Source organism: Nomascus leucogenys, chromosome 8 (genome assembly GCF_006542625.1).
Source record: "Nomascus leucogenys isolate Asia chromosome 8, Asia_NLE_v1, whole genome shotgun sequence".
In the NCBI taxonomy this organism is placed as follows: domain Eukaryota; kingdom Metazoa; phylum Chordata; class Mammalia; order Primates; family Hylobatidae; genus Nomascus; species Nomascus leucogenys.
In genome coordinates this window covers 1,393,552-1,409,013 of record NC_044388.1, presented here as the reverse complement: position 1 = coordinate 1,409,013, position 15,462 = coordinate 1,393,552, and the positions used below count along the sequence as shown (strand labels likewise).

The window sequence follows — 15,462 nt, the reverse complement described above, 5'->3', positions numbered from 1 at the left end:
ACAGAGTCCTCATCTCTTCAAGCCAAGCGTGGTGGCGCGCGCCTGTGGTCCCAGCTGCCCCATAGGCTGAGGTTGGAGAATCGCTTGAATCCCTGCAGTGAATCGAGATGGAACCACTGCACTACAGCCTGGGCCACAGAGCGAGACCCCCGTCTCAATCTCGGGGGAAACAAACAAAAAAAGAGACTCCATCTCAAAAAAAAAAAAAAAAAAAAAAGCTGAGGAAGTCAAAGCCTTCACTCTTCATTTCTCCTTCCAAGAGGACAGGGCGGGCGTCGGTCAAGGTCAATTGGCAGGAGGTGAGTTGACAGCGCCGCCATTCATCGATGAAAACGGCCTCCCGCGAGCACACAGCTGCTCAAGGCCTCCGGAAGCGGACGTGGGGCGGGGCGGGGTACAGCTCCTAAGGAGAAACGGAACCGCGGGCAGCGTCCCTCTCCCGCTGCAGCCTGAGGATCGCGCTCCGAGGAACCCCTAGCCACAAGTCAGGACCGCGTACAAGATGGCGGCGCGTCACGTGGGCAGCGCGGTGACGCAGGACGGCGGCCCGCGCGGAGGCAGCGCCGTAGCCTCCACCAAACGCACACTAGTGCTGTTTTGCCCCCCTCCCCTCCCCTCCCCGCCCCCGCCCCCGCCCCCGCCCCCAGCCTGGTGTAGATCATGCCGCCAGTAGCGGCCCTGACTGCCGAGGAAACGGTAGCTTAGGATAGTTGGCTGTTAAGTGACACTGATTCTCCCCGCCCCGCCTGACCCCCGAGAAGGAGGCTCGTCCCCCGCTGCGTGAGGGGGTGGGGAAGTGGGTAGTGAATTCGGATCTACCTGGGAGGGGGGAGTGGAAGTTCCCGCCCCGGAGAGCGGCGAGGCGGCAGCCACAGGTAAGCGGGGGGCGGGGAGGGACGTGCCCCGTGGCCCGGGCGGGGAAGGACGCGGGAACGTGGCGCCGGCGGGGACGCAGAGCGGGTCGCGCGCCGGGTGGGGGTCGCGCGCGGTGGCGGCGGTGGGGGAGGGGCGCGGCGGAAGGGGGAGGGGCCGCCCGCGCTTCCGGCGCCCGCGCCTCGGTGCAGGGCTGCGCTGCGCCCTTCCAGTCGTGCGTCTGCTCCTCCCCCTCGCCCCCAAATAAAAGTAAAGCCCGAAACCGCCCGCCGCGGGGTGGCTTTCGCCTCAGAAGCCGCCCTTTGCAGTCGCAGGCGCGAGCTCCCCGTGGGAGGTCTCGAGGTTGGGCCCGGAGCCGGGCAGAGGGCGGCGCGGCTATGGCCTCGGCACGGTGTCCGCCAAGCGGAGCCCGGGTCTGGTTAACCCCGCGACAGGGTCCTCGAAGCGCGTCGGCGCTGGCGACCCTGAGGGAAGAGGCGCGCCCCTTACCCTCCTGGAGCTTGCAGTCTAGCGGGCAACCGACGCACGGGCATCGCGCACGCCCCAGACAGTCCTGGAGAGATGCGCCTGGCAGCGGGGACAGAGTGGGGACAGTAGGCGGCTTTCCCCCTGGCTAGGAATGACACAAGGGCGTCTGTTCCCTTCTGGATGGGCGACCCAGCCGAGGGTGACTTTCTCTGTGATCTTGTATGTCATAAAACGAAGCCCGGCATTTGTCACTTTCATCGACGCCGTGCAGCGGGCGGCGGAATCGCTTTGAAATGATTGTAATGTGAACGTCTGGTTGTGGCGTTAGTGTTTTGAAGAGCATTGATTGGGCAAGTGGTAGTGTTTGAGAACCTTTAGGCTTCAGAAGCTCGGCGTGGATCTGGCAGGCGTCTTTGTCAAACTGGCCTCACCTGTAATGAGTTCGTAGGTATTTATGTCGCAGAATGCATTTTAACCTGAGGTTTTTGTTAACAGAAATGCGTTCTTCTAAAATGCTCTTTTTTCTTTGGAGTTTATCATATGCAGTTACCTCCGTGTCTTAATTAGAATCAATACTGTTTCCCTAAAGTCGAATGTGTTAGCTCTTTAATACTCGCCGTTATCTTTTAGGGTTAGGTTTGGTCTGTGAACTGTCTGTCCATTCCTACCCGATCACCAGCAGGTGGCAGTCCCTTCTGACTTTAAATATAGGGTGTGCTACCTTTGCCAGTTTTTTTTTTTTTTTTTTTTTTTTTAAATAGAGATGGTGTCAGAGGCGTGTGAACTAGATAGAACAACTCCATCTTAAACAGGAGCTGGGGAAAATGAGGCTGAAACCTACTGGGCTGCATTCCCAGACAGTTAAGACATTCTAAGTCACAGGATGAGACAAGTCAGCACAAAATACAGGTCATAAAGACCTTGCTAATAAAACAGGTTGCAGTGAAGAAGCCGGCCAAAACTGAAATGGCCACAAGAGTGACCTCTGGTCATCCTCTCTGCTACACTCCCATCAGCGCCATTTACAAATCCCATGGCAATGTCAGGAAGTTACCCTATATGGTCTAAAAAGGGGAGGCGTGAATAATCCACCCCCTTGTTTAGCATATCATTGAGAAATAACAGTAAAAATGGGTAACCAGCCCTCGGGGCTGCTCTGTCTATGGAGTAGCCATTCTTTTTATTCCTTTACTTTCTTCATAATGTTACTTTTACATCGCACTGTGGACTTGCCCTGAATTATTTCTTGCGTGAGATCCAAGAACCCTCAGTTGGGGTCTGGATCGGGACGCCTGTCCTGTTAACATATTTCTGGCGACCACAAAGGGACTATAGTTCAGAAACCCTGACCCAACCTTTGGGTAAGTGTAGGGGTCCTGTAACGTATTTGTGGTGGCCACAGAAGCGACTATACTGTGGAAACCCAGTATTTATGTCTAGGAGTCTCTCCTAAGACAGTGGGTTAGAGGCCCCTCTTAATAAAAGGCAAGGATGCTTAAGCTTGACCGACCTTGGGTTGGAGGCCCTTCTGAGATTTAGGGAGTTAGAGTCTCTCTCAGGTAAGTCCCTCTCAGCTAAGAACAGGTTTGGAACTATGGGATGTTAACTGCTGTTCTCTTTGGATTAATCTGCCTTGCGCTCTTTGCTGATGACTGTGGGTGACAGGGTTAGGCATGAACAGGATCGTGGGACATGGGGAGCTTTTTCCTCCCTAAAAGGGGAATCTTGAGAGCTGATGGGACTGCTGGAAAAGGTCCCTTTGCTACGGACAAGCGGCCGCCTGAAGTTTTCATTGTCGGCTGCAGTGAGTGGGTCTTTTCTCTGGCCTCCCTAAGCTCTTCAGCTTCCCCACCCTGCCACAGGCAATACTTTTCTTCTCTGCTTTGCGTTTCTTATCTTTTCTATTGCTCAGGGCAACCATCTTGCCTAGAGGCCACATGTTGAAACTCCAAGTTGGAGGTTGAATTAAAGATGACAGGCCCATCTGGGGGCAAATTTAAGCCTTGCTAGTTTGATATTGGGTGCTAAGCGGAGTGGCTAATGTCTTTATCACACGTATTTTGCTCTGGCCAGAATGAAAAAAAGATAATTTTCCTTTATGATACGGCTTGGCCCCCAGGGCAATGATGCCGCAACACTAGGACCACTAAGGGAAAGGGAACCCACAAGCCTGGGATGCTGGCAGAAGGGTAAGAATGTATTACCAGTCAGATTTCTGGCTTCTCTCTCACTGTACAAATGGCTAAGTGAATGGTTTAAAAAAAAAAAAACCGGTCTGGCATGGTGGCTCAGGCCTGTAATCCCAGCACTTTGGGAGGCTGAGGTTGGTGGATCCCCTGAGGTCAGGAGTTTGAGACCAGCCATGGCCAACATGGTGAAACCATGTCTCTACTAAAAATACAAAAAATTAGCCGGGTGTGGAGGCACGTGTGCCTGTAGTCCTAGCTACTTGGGAGGCTGAGGCAGGAGAATTGCTTGAACCCGGGAGGCAGAGGTTGCACTGAGCCAAGATCACGCAATTGTACTCCAGCCTGGGTGACAGAGCCAGACTCTGTCTCAAAATAAATAAATAAATAAATCAGTGTTTATCTCCTCTGTAAAGTTTTGATTAATGTGAAAAAGAATTCTAAGGCTAGTCTTAAGCTGGTGTATTTTGTGCTTTGAATTCATTTTTCTGTGTCAAGGGGTACTGTAGGATAAAACACAAGCTTAGAACACCTGTAAGTGGATCATGAGGTCAGGAGATCGAGACTATCCTGGCCAACATGGTGAAACCCCATCTCTACTAAAAATACAAAATTAGCAGGATGTGTTGGCGTGCGCCTGTGGTCCCAGCTACTCGGGAGGCTGAGGCAGGAGAATCACTTGAACCCGGGAGGTGGAGGTTGCAGTGAGCCGAGATCGTGCCACTGCACTCCAGCCTGGCAACAGAGCAAGACTCCATCTCCATCTCCAAAAAAAAAAAAAAAAAGGACACCTGTAAGCTCGCTTTTCAAGACGACCCAGCAAGCTGGTCAGTAACATACTTGGCTGCAGGTCCCTGTAACAAATAAAAGATTGGATGAAGTCTCCACCTTGTTTTATGTCCTTGGGAGCTTGACCTTTTAACCATGTGGTGGTACTTTCTTTTGGTCCCCACCTTCAGGGAACAGGAATTTCAGGGTTCATGTCATAGTTAGCTCTAAAAATCATATTAAATAGTTAAAAGCCCTTTATAAGCTCAAAATTAACTACTCTAGACTCCTTCTGGGAAAGTGAACAGAGACTGCCCTGTGCTTGTGCTGTAGCTCAGTAGCTAAGCTTTTGCACTTTCTTTCTTTCTTTCTTTTTTTTTTTTTTGAGATGGAGTCTTGCTCTGTCGCCCAGGCTGGAGTGCAGTGGTGCAATCTCAGCTCACTGCAACCTCTGCCTCCCGAGTTCAAGTGATTTGCCTGCCTCAGCCTCCCAAGTAGCTAGGATTGCAGGTGTGTGCCACCACGCCCAGCTAATTTTTGTATTTTTAGTAGAGATGAGGTTTTATCATATTGGGCAGGCTGGTCTCGAACTCCCGACCTCAGGTGATCCACCTGCCTCAGCCTCCTAAAGTGATGGGATTACAGGCATGAGCCACCGCACCCGGCCACCTTTTGCACTTTCATGGCAACAGTCCAGGTTCAATTCCCCACCTAGGAAGTAAGTCGTTTCTGGTTTAATATCTGCGTGACTTTGTCTATTCTCTTCTCCTCTGTGAACTGTCTTATATTTTCCTTTTTCTAAGCACCTGGGAGGTTACCTTTGATAAAGTTCAAAAGCCATTAATACCAGCCGTTTGGCATAAAAACTTCTAAAAGGACTTTATTAAAGAGTGCTGTGGTTAAAATCAGTTTAATTAAAAGCGGATATTCAAGCTCTAACAGCCTGGACTCCTTGGGAAAAACAAGAGGCACCAGAGACCCCTTTCCTGGCCCTGTTCTTCCAAGGGCTCCACCCCGAAGCCATTAATCCAATTAAGAAACTTAAAAACTGGCAAATGAAAAATCTTTTTTTTTTTTTTTTTTGAGACGGAGTATCACTCTGTCGTCCAGGCTGGAGTGCAGTGGCTCAATCTCGGCTCACTGCAAGCTCCGCCTCCCGGGTTCACGCCATTCTCCTGCCTCAGCCTCTCCGAGTAGCTGGGACTACAGGCGCCCGCCACCACGCCCGGCTAATTTTTTTTTGTATTTTTTAGTAGAGACGGGGTTTCACCGTGGTCTCGATCTCCTGACCTCGTGATCCGCCCGCCTCGGCCTCCCAAAGTGCTGGGATTACAAGCGTGAGCCACCGCGCCCGGCCTGAAAAATCTTACAACCACTTTAATCATCTTTTGTCTTTCTGTGTAGCTATATAGGTGTTGTGTGTAATATTTATATAAAAGAGCTCTGATTAATCGGCTTAAACAAAAACACTTAAATCAAATATTTTGAAAGCAAAATAAAAATTAATGCCTTTTAGTTCATGTAACTTTAGTAATCTTTAGGAAATAAACACATCTTTAAAATTGATAAAAACATTAGTCTTAATTATGCAGGCCAGATATTCAGTTTGTTAAATGATTTAAGGTCATTAACTGTTTCTTTGACTTTTAAAAAATTGTTCAATTTACCCTACCTTAAAGCCATTCGATTCTAGATAAGGCCTGGGGACATGTGGAGTTAGCCATGCCCCTAAGCTGTGCTGGAGAGTCAGCTGTTATCTGCACTTCTGCCTGGTGTGTCCTAGGCTAGGCTCCACACCTACTACATAATGAAAATTGCTTACTAACTAGGGTTTTCACCAAAAGTAAAAGTCACTAAAAGTTAAAATTGGAACATGTAACTGAGACTATTGAAGAGACAGTTTTACATGTAAGATGTGTAGTAAGGAAAATAGAATGTACTTTTGGTAAAGATTATAAGAAGGCATGGAAATGTGGGGTTTTTTTGGCTAAAGAGTTAAATAATTGTTCTAAGTTGGCCGGGCACAGTGGCTCAAACCTGTAATCCCAGCACTTTGGGAGGTCGAGGTGGGTGGATCACCTGAGGTTAGGAGTTTGAGACCAGCCTGGCCAACATGGTGAAACCCCATCTCTATCAAAAAATACAAAAGTTAGCCGGGCATGGTAGTGCACACCTGTAGTCACAGCTACTCAGGCTGAGACAGGAGAAGCCTGAGAGGGGGAGGGGGAGGGGGAGGTTGCAGTGATCTGAGATTGCACCACTGCACTCCATCCAGCCTGGGTGACAGAGCGAGACTCCATCTCAAAAAAAAAAGAAGAAATCATACAGGAAGCATTATCAAATGTCAAATGGTGTTTTGCTTTCTTTGGATTATATTTACATAACTGTATTATTGGTATATGTTCCAAAGTTATGGGAAACTCCTATAATTCTAATATGATTTAGTGTATATTATTAATAATTATAATTGTTATGCAAAATATTGCATGCCACAGAAGTAACCAAATTTCCTTATCATTTCTGGCTTTAATAGTGGCTCTCCTAAAACTTTTTATCATCCACAGACAATTGTCTTGTTTTAATCCTGTTTAGAAGATGATTTATAATCAGCTATAGAACTCTAGCAGGTGTTCTTAAATGCAGGTTTCTAATAACTTTGGAAATTGTAACATTAGAATAGAGGAAACAACTTTCAGAACTCATGAAGAGCTAGAATGTTCATGAATATCAAATGAAACATGAGTTAATTGAATCAACTGAACCAATAGAAAACTGAAGTAATCTTTTTAACTTTGATTAAAATGCTGCTGATCCTTTGTTTTGTTTTTCAGAGTCAAGGAAACTTTTCATTTGAGCTATTTACAGTTTGTAGCAATTGAGTAAAGTATACTGCCGTGAACGAAATTTGGAGCATATTTGTTTTTCTGTATCAGATTTCTCCAGAATTTAGAAACTAGTTGTGAGTATTCTTTTTTTTTTTTTTTTTTTTTCTTGAGATGGAGTCTCGCTCTGTCGCCCAAGCTGGAGTGTGCAGTGGCGCAATCTCGGCTCACTGCAAGCTCCGCCTCCCGGGTTCACGCCATTCTCCTGCCTCAGCCTCTCCGAGTAGCTGGGACTACAGGCGCCCGCCACCACGCCCGGCTAATTTTTTTGTATTTTTTAGTAGAGACGAGGTTTCACTGCGGTCTCGATCTCCTGACCTTGTGATCAGCCCGCCTCGGCCTCCCAAAGTGCTGGGATTACAAGCGTGAGCCACCGCGCCCGGCCTCAATAACTACATGGCAATGTAGTTATTTGCATAAGTGCAATAAGGATCTGTTTTCTTTTGTAACAGGATAGAATTGGAGAAAGTGGTTATTTTACCAAGGCTTTGACTGGAATGGTGTGCTTTTCTTTAAGGAATCAAACTTGACTTGTAGAGCCAATAAAAGCCCTTTGGGGAACTGGCCTCATACCTTGCCTACACAGTGCCTGTACAGGGTTTCTGACCTATGGTAAGTAAAGAATGTCACTTTCTCACCTGTCGAGAAGCCCCAAGTTACCTTGGGACCTCAAAAGGAGAGAAATTTACCCAACTTACAGGTATTTAAGGGTACAAACCTATATCAGGGCTCAGCTTTTAAAAAAGTCTTATCTGAGATTCCTTATGAAACAGAGTTCCATCAAAGCCAATTAAAAAGCCTATGTGAAAAATTATTATTCTTGCTGCACTTTATACAAACAATCAGGCCATGTATAATAAAGCAAATCAGTCTTACCATAATTTGTCTTTAGTAAAAATGGGAAACTGGAGAGAGAAATACTATGTTTCAAAAACTATGGTTCACTTGTTATTAAATTCTGGTCTCATTAATTTTTTTTTTTTTTTTTTAAATTTTATTTTTTTGAGAGGGAGTCTTGCTCTGTCCCCCAGGCTAGAGTGCAGTGGCGCGATCTCGGCTCACTGCAAGCCCCGCCTCCCGGGTTCACACCATTCTCCTGCCTCAGCCTCCCGAGTAGCTGGGACTACAGGCGCCCGCCAACACTCCCGGCTAATTTTTTTGTATTTTTAGTAGAGATGGGGTTTCACCGTGTTAGCCAGGATGGTCTCGATCTCCTGACCTCGTGATCCGCCCGCCTCGGCCTCCCAAAGTGCTGGGATTACAGGCTTGAGCCACCGTGCCCGGCTCATTAATTAAGTTTGTTTCTGCAATTTAGGCTAACCCTGCATATTCTTGTAAACCAACCAGTAATCTCTAATTGTTGCTCAGAGAAAACAAGAGGGATGGGTAATTTAAAAATCTGGATCAGTATTCTAATTCTGGGCACATTACAATCAACTAACAACCCAATATCAGCTTAGTTCCAACGGTTGCCCGGTTCATGGAAAGCCTTCTAATTTAGTTTACTTGGAATAACTTATTTTGCTTTACTCTTTTTTTTTCTCTCTTTCTTTTTGGGACAGAGTCTTGTTCTGTCGCCCAGGCTGGACTGCAGTGGCACCATCTTGGCTCACTGTGGCCACCGCCTCCTGGGTTCAAGCGATTCTCCTGCCTCAGCCTCTCACGTAGTTGGAATTACAGGCACACATCACAACGCCTAGCTAACTTTTGTATTTTTAGTAGAGATAGGGTTTCACTGTGTTGGCCAGGCTGGCCTCGAACTCCTGACCTCAGGTAATCCACCTGCCTCGGCCTCCCAAAGTGCTGGATTACAGGTGTGAGCTACTGTACCCAGCCTATTTTGCTTTACTCTTGTGGAATATATTGCTGTTATACTTTTTGCGTAGGAATACAGGACAAGCTTACTGAATGTTTTCTTACTAATTTTCCAGATAACACCTTTTGTCGAAACTTGAGTTATGAATGAACCTTACCATACTGATGCTTTCTGACTGAGCTTTTTACCCTGAATGCAAGAGACCCTCATAGGCAGGCAGGAATATCATTGCCCCTATTTAGCCTGAAGAAGTTATGGAAGATGGATCTTCGTCCCTCTGCAACCCTTAGGATTAAGGGTTCTTTTAGAGGGGGAATGTCAGAGGCGTGTGAACCAGAGCAAGTCCATCTTAAACAGGCTGGGTAAAATGAGGCTAAAACCTACTGGCCTGCGTTCCCAGATGGTTAAGGCATTCTAAGTCACGGGATGAGATAGGAGGTCAGCACAAAATACAGGTCATAAAGACCTTGATGATAAAACAGTTGCAGTAAAGGAGCCAGCCAAAACCCACCAAAACCAAAATGGCCACGAGAGTGACCTCTGGTCATCGTCACTGCTATTCTCCCACAAGCGCCATGACAGTTCACAGATGCCGTGGCAAAGTCAGGAAGTTACCCTGTATGGTTTAAAAAGGGGAGGCATGAAAAATCCACCCCTTCTTTAGCATATCATCAACAAATACCCATAAAAATGGACAACCAGCAGCCCTTGGGGCTGCTCTGTCTATGGAGTAGCCATTCGTTTATTCCTTTACTTTTTTTTTTTTTTTTTTTGAGACGGAGTCTCACTCTATTGCCCAGGCTGGAGTGCAGTGGTGCGATTTCGGCTCACTGCAAACTCCGCCTCCCGGGTTCACACCATTCTCCTGCCTCAGCCTCCTGAGTAGCTGGGAATACGGGCGCCCACCACCACACCCGGCTAATTTTTTTTGTATTTTTAGTAGAAACGGGGTTTCACCATGTTAGCCAGGATGGTCTCGATCTCCTGACTTCATGATCCGCCTGCCTTGGCCTCCCAAAGTGCTGGGATTACAGGCGTGAGCCACCGTGCCCGGCCCTTTACTTTCTTAATAAACTTGCTTTTACTTCACACTGTGGACTTGACCTGAATTATTTCTTGTGCAAGATCCAAGAACCCTCTGTTGGGGTCTGGATCGGGACCCCGTCCTGTAACAATAGCATCTCACTGCGTTGCTCAGATTGTTCTCAAACTCCTGGGCTCAAGCGATCCTATCGCCTCTGTCTCCCAAAGTGCTGGGATTACAGGAATGAGCCACCGCACTTGGCTGTATTTTTGCAAGTTTCGTTGTGCCTGAATTGCTCCATTCCTTTTTTTTTTTTTCTTTTTTGAGATGGAGTTTCACTCTTGTTGCCCAGGCTAGAATGCAATGGCATGATCTTGGCTCACTGCAACCTGTGCCTCCTGGGTTTAAGCGATTCTCCTTCCTCAGCCTTCCAGGTAGCTGGGATTGTAGGCATGTGCCACCATCCCTGGCTAATTTTGCAGTTTTAGTAGAGACTGAGTTTCACCATGTTGGTCAGGTTGGTCTCGAACTCCTGACCTCAAGTGATCCTCCCACCTCGGCCTCCCAAAGTTCTGGGATTACAGGTGTGACCCACTGTGCCCGGCCAAGTTGCCCCATTTCTAAAGCTGGGGTGAGGTAACTGTCTAAATATATTTCTCTCTCTCTCTCCTCTCTTTTATTTTAAGAGACGGCTGTCTCACTTTGTTACCCAGGCTGGAGTGTGCCTAGCCTTTTTTTTTTTCCTTCAACTTTTAAGTTCCAGGGTACATGTACAGGATGTGCAGGTTTATTACATAGGTAAACATGTGCCATGGTGGTTTGCTGCACAGAACAACCCATCACTTAGGTATTAAGCACAGCATCCATTAGCTATTCTTCCTGATGCTCTCCCTTCCCCCCTGCACCCTCCTCCACAGGCCCCAGTGTGTGTTGTTCTCCCACCGTGTGTCCCCATGTTCTCATCATTCAGCTCCTACTTATAAGTGAGAACATGCGGTGTTTGATGTTCTGTTCCTTTGTTAGTTTGCTGAGGATAACAGCTTCCAGCTCCGTCCATGACCCTGCAGAGGACATTGTCTCTTTCCTTTTTATGGCTGCATAGTGTTCCATGATGTATATGTACATGTTCTTTATCCAGTCTATCACTGATGGGCATATGGGTTGATTCCATGTCTTTGCTATTGTGAATAGTGCTGCAGTGAACATATGTGTGCATGTATCTTTATAATAGAATGATTTATATTCCTTTGGGTATATACCAGTAATGGTATTGCTGGGTCAAGTGGTATTTCTACCTCTAGGTCTTTGAGAAATTGCTGCACTGTCTTCCGTAATGGTTGAACTAATTTACACTCCCACCAACAATGTAAAAGCATTCCTTATTCTCCAAACCTCGCCAACATCTGTTGACTTTTTAATTGCCATTCTTTTTTTTTTTTTTGAGACAAAGTCTCATTCTATTGCCCAGGTTAGAGTGCGGTGGCACAATCTTGGCTCACTACAACCTCCGCCTCCTGGGTAGCCTCCCGAGTAGCTGGGACCACAGTCACCCACGATGCTGGCTATTTTTTTTGTTTTTTTCTTGAGACTGGGTCTTATTCTGTTGCCCACGTTGGAGTGCAGTGGCACAATCTTGGCTCACTACAACCTCCGCCTCCTGGGCAGCCTCCCAAGTAGCTGGGACCACAGTCACCCACGATGCCGGCTATTTTTTTTCTTGAGACTGAGTCTTGCTCTCTTGCCCACGTTGGAGTGCAGTGGTGTGATTTCTGTTCACTGCATCCTCTCTGCCTCCTGGGTTCAGGCGATTCTCCTGCCTCAGCCTTCCAAGTAGCTGGGACTACAGGTGCCTGCCATTACGCCCAGCTAATTTTTGTATTTTTAGTAGAAATAGGGTTTTGCCATGTTGGCCAGGCTGGTCTCAAGCTCCTGACTTCAAATGATCTGCCCGCCTCAGTCTCCCAAAGTGCTGGGATTACAGGTGTGAGCCACTGCGCCAGGCCAGTAATCGCCATTTGACTGATGCGAGATGATATCTCATTGCGGTTTTGATTTACATTTCTCTAATGATCAGTAATGTTGAGCTTAAAAAGCTCTTAGTTTATTGCCTAGCATATAATGTTTCTTTTTTTTTTGTTTTGAGACGGAGTCTCGCTCTGTCGCCCAGGCTGGAGTGCAGTGGCGCAATCTCGGCTCACTGCAAGCTCCGCCTCCCGGGTTCACGCCATTCTCCTGCCTCAGCCTCTCCAAGTAGCTGGGACTACAGGCACCCGCCACCACGCCCGGCTAATTTTTTTTTTTTGTATTTTTAGTAGAGACGGGGTTTCACCGTGGTCTCAATCTCCTGACCTCGTGATCTGCCTGCCTCGGCCTCCCAAAGCGCTGGGATTACAAGCGTGAGCCACCGCGCCCAGCTATAATGTTTCTTTCTTTGCAAGTTTTCTTTTCTTTTTTCTTTTTTTGGAGACGGAGTTTCACTCTTGTTGCCAGGCTGGAGTGCGTTGGCATTATCTCAGCTCACTGCAACCTCCGCTTCCTGGGTTCAAGCAATTCTCCTGTCTCAGCCTCCCGAGTAGCTGGAGTTACAGGCATGCGCCACCATGCCTGGCTAATTTCTTTTTTATTTTTAGTAGAGTTGGGGTTTCTCCATGTTGGCCAGGCTGGTCTTGAACTCCTGACCTCAGGTGTTCCACCCACCTCGGCCTCCCAAAGTGTTGGGATTACAGGCGTGAGCCTCCGTGCCCGGCTGCAAGTTTTCTTAAAAGGGCCCTGCCTTCCCTGACATTCTCTATGTCAGCAAGATCTCAGCCCACCAAGATTTCTCAGTTCCTTCTATTCCCATTGATGGTGCATTTGAAGCGGTGTTTCACTACTCCCTTGTTTCTGCCTGATTTTGGGTTATCTCCTGTTAAGCTTATATATGCCAACTGGGGGCTTACTTTATTTTTACAGAAAATGCATTCGTACATATAAAATTTATTCTGTATTGAACAAGTTTTTAACACATTGTTAATCTTAACCTCAATTTTAGAAATAATAGCTTTAAAAAAGTGAACAAATAAAGGTTACATTCTGATAACATCAGTAAAAGAGTATGTACTGTTGTTTATGAGATGAAACTATAACATTTTTTATTTTGGAAAAAAGAGCTTTATTTGTTTTTTTTTTTTTTTTTTTTTTTTTAGATGGAGTCTCGCTCTGTCGCCCAGGCTGGAGTGCAGTGGCACGATCTCGGCTCACTGCAAGCTCCGCCTCCCAGGTTCACGCCATTCTCCCTCCTCAGCCTCCCGAGTAGCTGGGACTACAGGCGCCCGCCACCACGCCCAGCTAATTTTTTGTATTTTTAGTAGAGACGGGGTTTCACCATTCACAGGTTGGTCTCGATCTCCTGACCTCGTGATCTGCCCACCTCGGCCTCCCAAAGTGCTGGGATTACAGGCGTGAGCCACCGTGCCCGGCCAAGAGCTTTATTTGATATGTTGATTCTTCATGTATACAATAATGGAAAATATGTTATCTTTTTTTTTTTTTTTTAATTGAGATGATGGGCGTTCTCTGTGTTCCCCAGGCTGGTCTCGAACTCCTGGGGGACTCAAGCAATCCTCCTGCTTCAGCCTCCTAAGTAGCTGGAATTACAAGTATGCACCCTGTTAGTTATCTTTTTTGTAGGAAAGGTGGTTATAATTATTGTCCAAAATGTTACTTGCTGATTATAGTGACTTTTACTGTTGATATGTGTGTTTTTTTGTTGATCATATTAGTTTCTATTAGAAGAAGGAATGTATCTTACTTTTCTGAAACAGGGTCTTACTGTCACCCATGTTGGAATGTTAGTGGCATGATCATGGCCCACTGCAACCTCAACCTCCTGGGCTCAAGTGATCCTCCAGTATCAGTGGGCACCCCCCTCTCCAGCACCCCCACCTCCTGCAGTATCTGGAACCACAGGCATGCGCCACCACACTGTGCTAATTAAAATTTTTTTTTTTTTGTAGAGACGAGGTCTTGCTACGTTGTCCAGGATGGAGAAGTAGGAATTCTTAAGGATATTGTTATGGAGGGAAAAAATCAGTGAGTCAGAGCAAAACAAAAGTATCATTTCTAGTAATTAACAAGATTATAAATACTCTTTTATAGTTTCAGTGCTTTAGAATTACATATTTTTTCTTTGCTCTGTATTCTAATTTATATCTTCTGAAGTGGAGTATTTAAAAGGTATTTTTAGTAGCGATATTTGCAGAAGGTACATGATTTTGTCTTTTCTGTTTGTATATTAGTCTGTGGGATTACCTTGTATTCGTGTAGATTAAAAAGCACTGAATTGGCCAGTGTGGCTGATGCCTGTAATTGCAACACTTTAGGAGGCCAAGGTGGGTGGATCGTTTGAGCTCAGGAGTTCAAGGCCAAAACCTCATCTCCACAAAAAATTTTAAAAATTAGGCTGGGCACGGTGGTTCACGCCTGTAATCCCAGCACTTTGGGAGGCCGAGGCGGGCGGATCACGAGGTCAGGAGATCGAGACCATCTGGCCAACACAGTGAAACCCCATCTTTACTAAAAATACAAAAAATTAGCTGGGCATGGTGGCAGGCGCCTATAGTCCCAGCTACTCGGGAGACTGAGGCAGGAGGGAGAATGGCGTGAACCCAGGAGGCGGAGCTTGCAGTGAGCTGAGATTGTGCCACTGCACTCCAGCCTGGGCGACAGAGTGAGACTGTCTCAAAAAAGAAAAAAAAAATTTTTTTAAATTAGCCAGATATGGTGGTGCATGCCTGTGGTCCCAGCTACTTGGGAGGCTGAGGTGTGAAGATCACTTGAGCCCAGTAGATTGAGACTGCAGTGAGCTTTGATCACACCACTGCACTCCAGCCAGGGTCACAGAGCAACACCCTGTCTTAAAAAAAAAAAAAAAGAAGGAAAACACTTGAGACTCTGGTAAATGGATGGACAAATGATATGACTGGATAACTCACACAACTAATGGAGAATTAAAGAAATATGAAACAATGTATATTTTTTACCTATCAATTATTTTTTAAAAATTTCTATTGCTTATGTGCTTTTGATAAACTATAATTCATTCAGAAAACTTTAAATATTTCTTATGTAATTCTCTTACATTAAGTAATTCTCTTTTTTGGAACTTACAGAAAAAAATCTTAATTACAGAAAAAGGTTTATACACCAAAGAGGTTCATGACAGTATTGTTTTGGTAAAAAATACAATTTATCCACATTCCCTGGATGCTGTATTTATTTATTTATTTTTGAGATGGAGTCTGGCTCTGTTGCCCAGGCTGGAGGGCAGTGGGCAATCCCAGCTTACTGCAACCTCCGCCTCCTGGGTTCAAGTGATTCTCCTGCTGAGTAGCTGGGATTACAGGCATGCAACACCATACCCAGCTAATTTTTTGTAATTTTAGTAGAGATGGGGTTTCACCATGA

General features: G+C 46.3%; 1 protein-coding gene across 4 annotated transcripts in view; it reads left to right on the top strand.

The window, feature by feature from the left end:
• The first annotated feature begins 227 nt into the window (after positions 1 to 227).
• Positions 228 to 15,462, top strand: part of ATF1 (activating transcription factor 1) — a 61,757-nt gene continuing 46,522 nt past the window's right edge. The window contains exon 1 of one of the 4 annotated variants that reach the window (XM_030816565.1): positions 228 to 299. The gene's annotated coding sequence lies outside the window, so the exon portion shown is untranslated. Of the gene's footprint in view, positions 300 to 566; positions 876 to 13,842; positions 14,089 to 15,462 lie in introns of those variants that run through there. The other 3 variants (XM_003252152.4, XM_030816566.1, XM_030816564.1) reach the window with 3 other exon arrangements.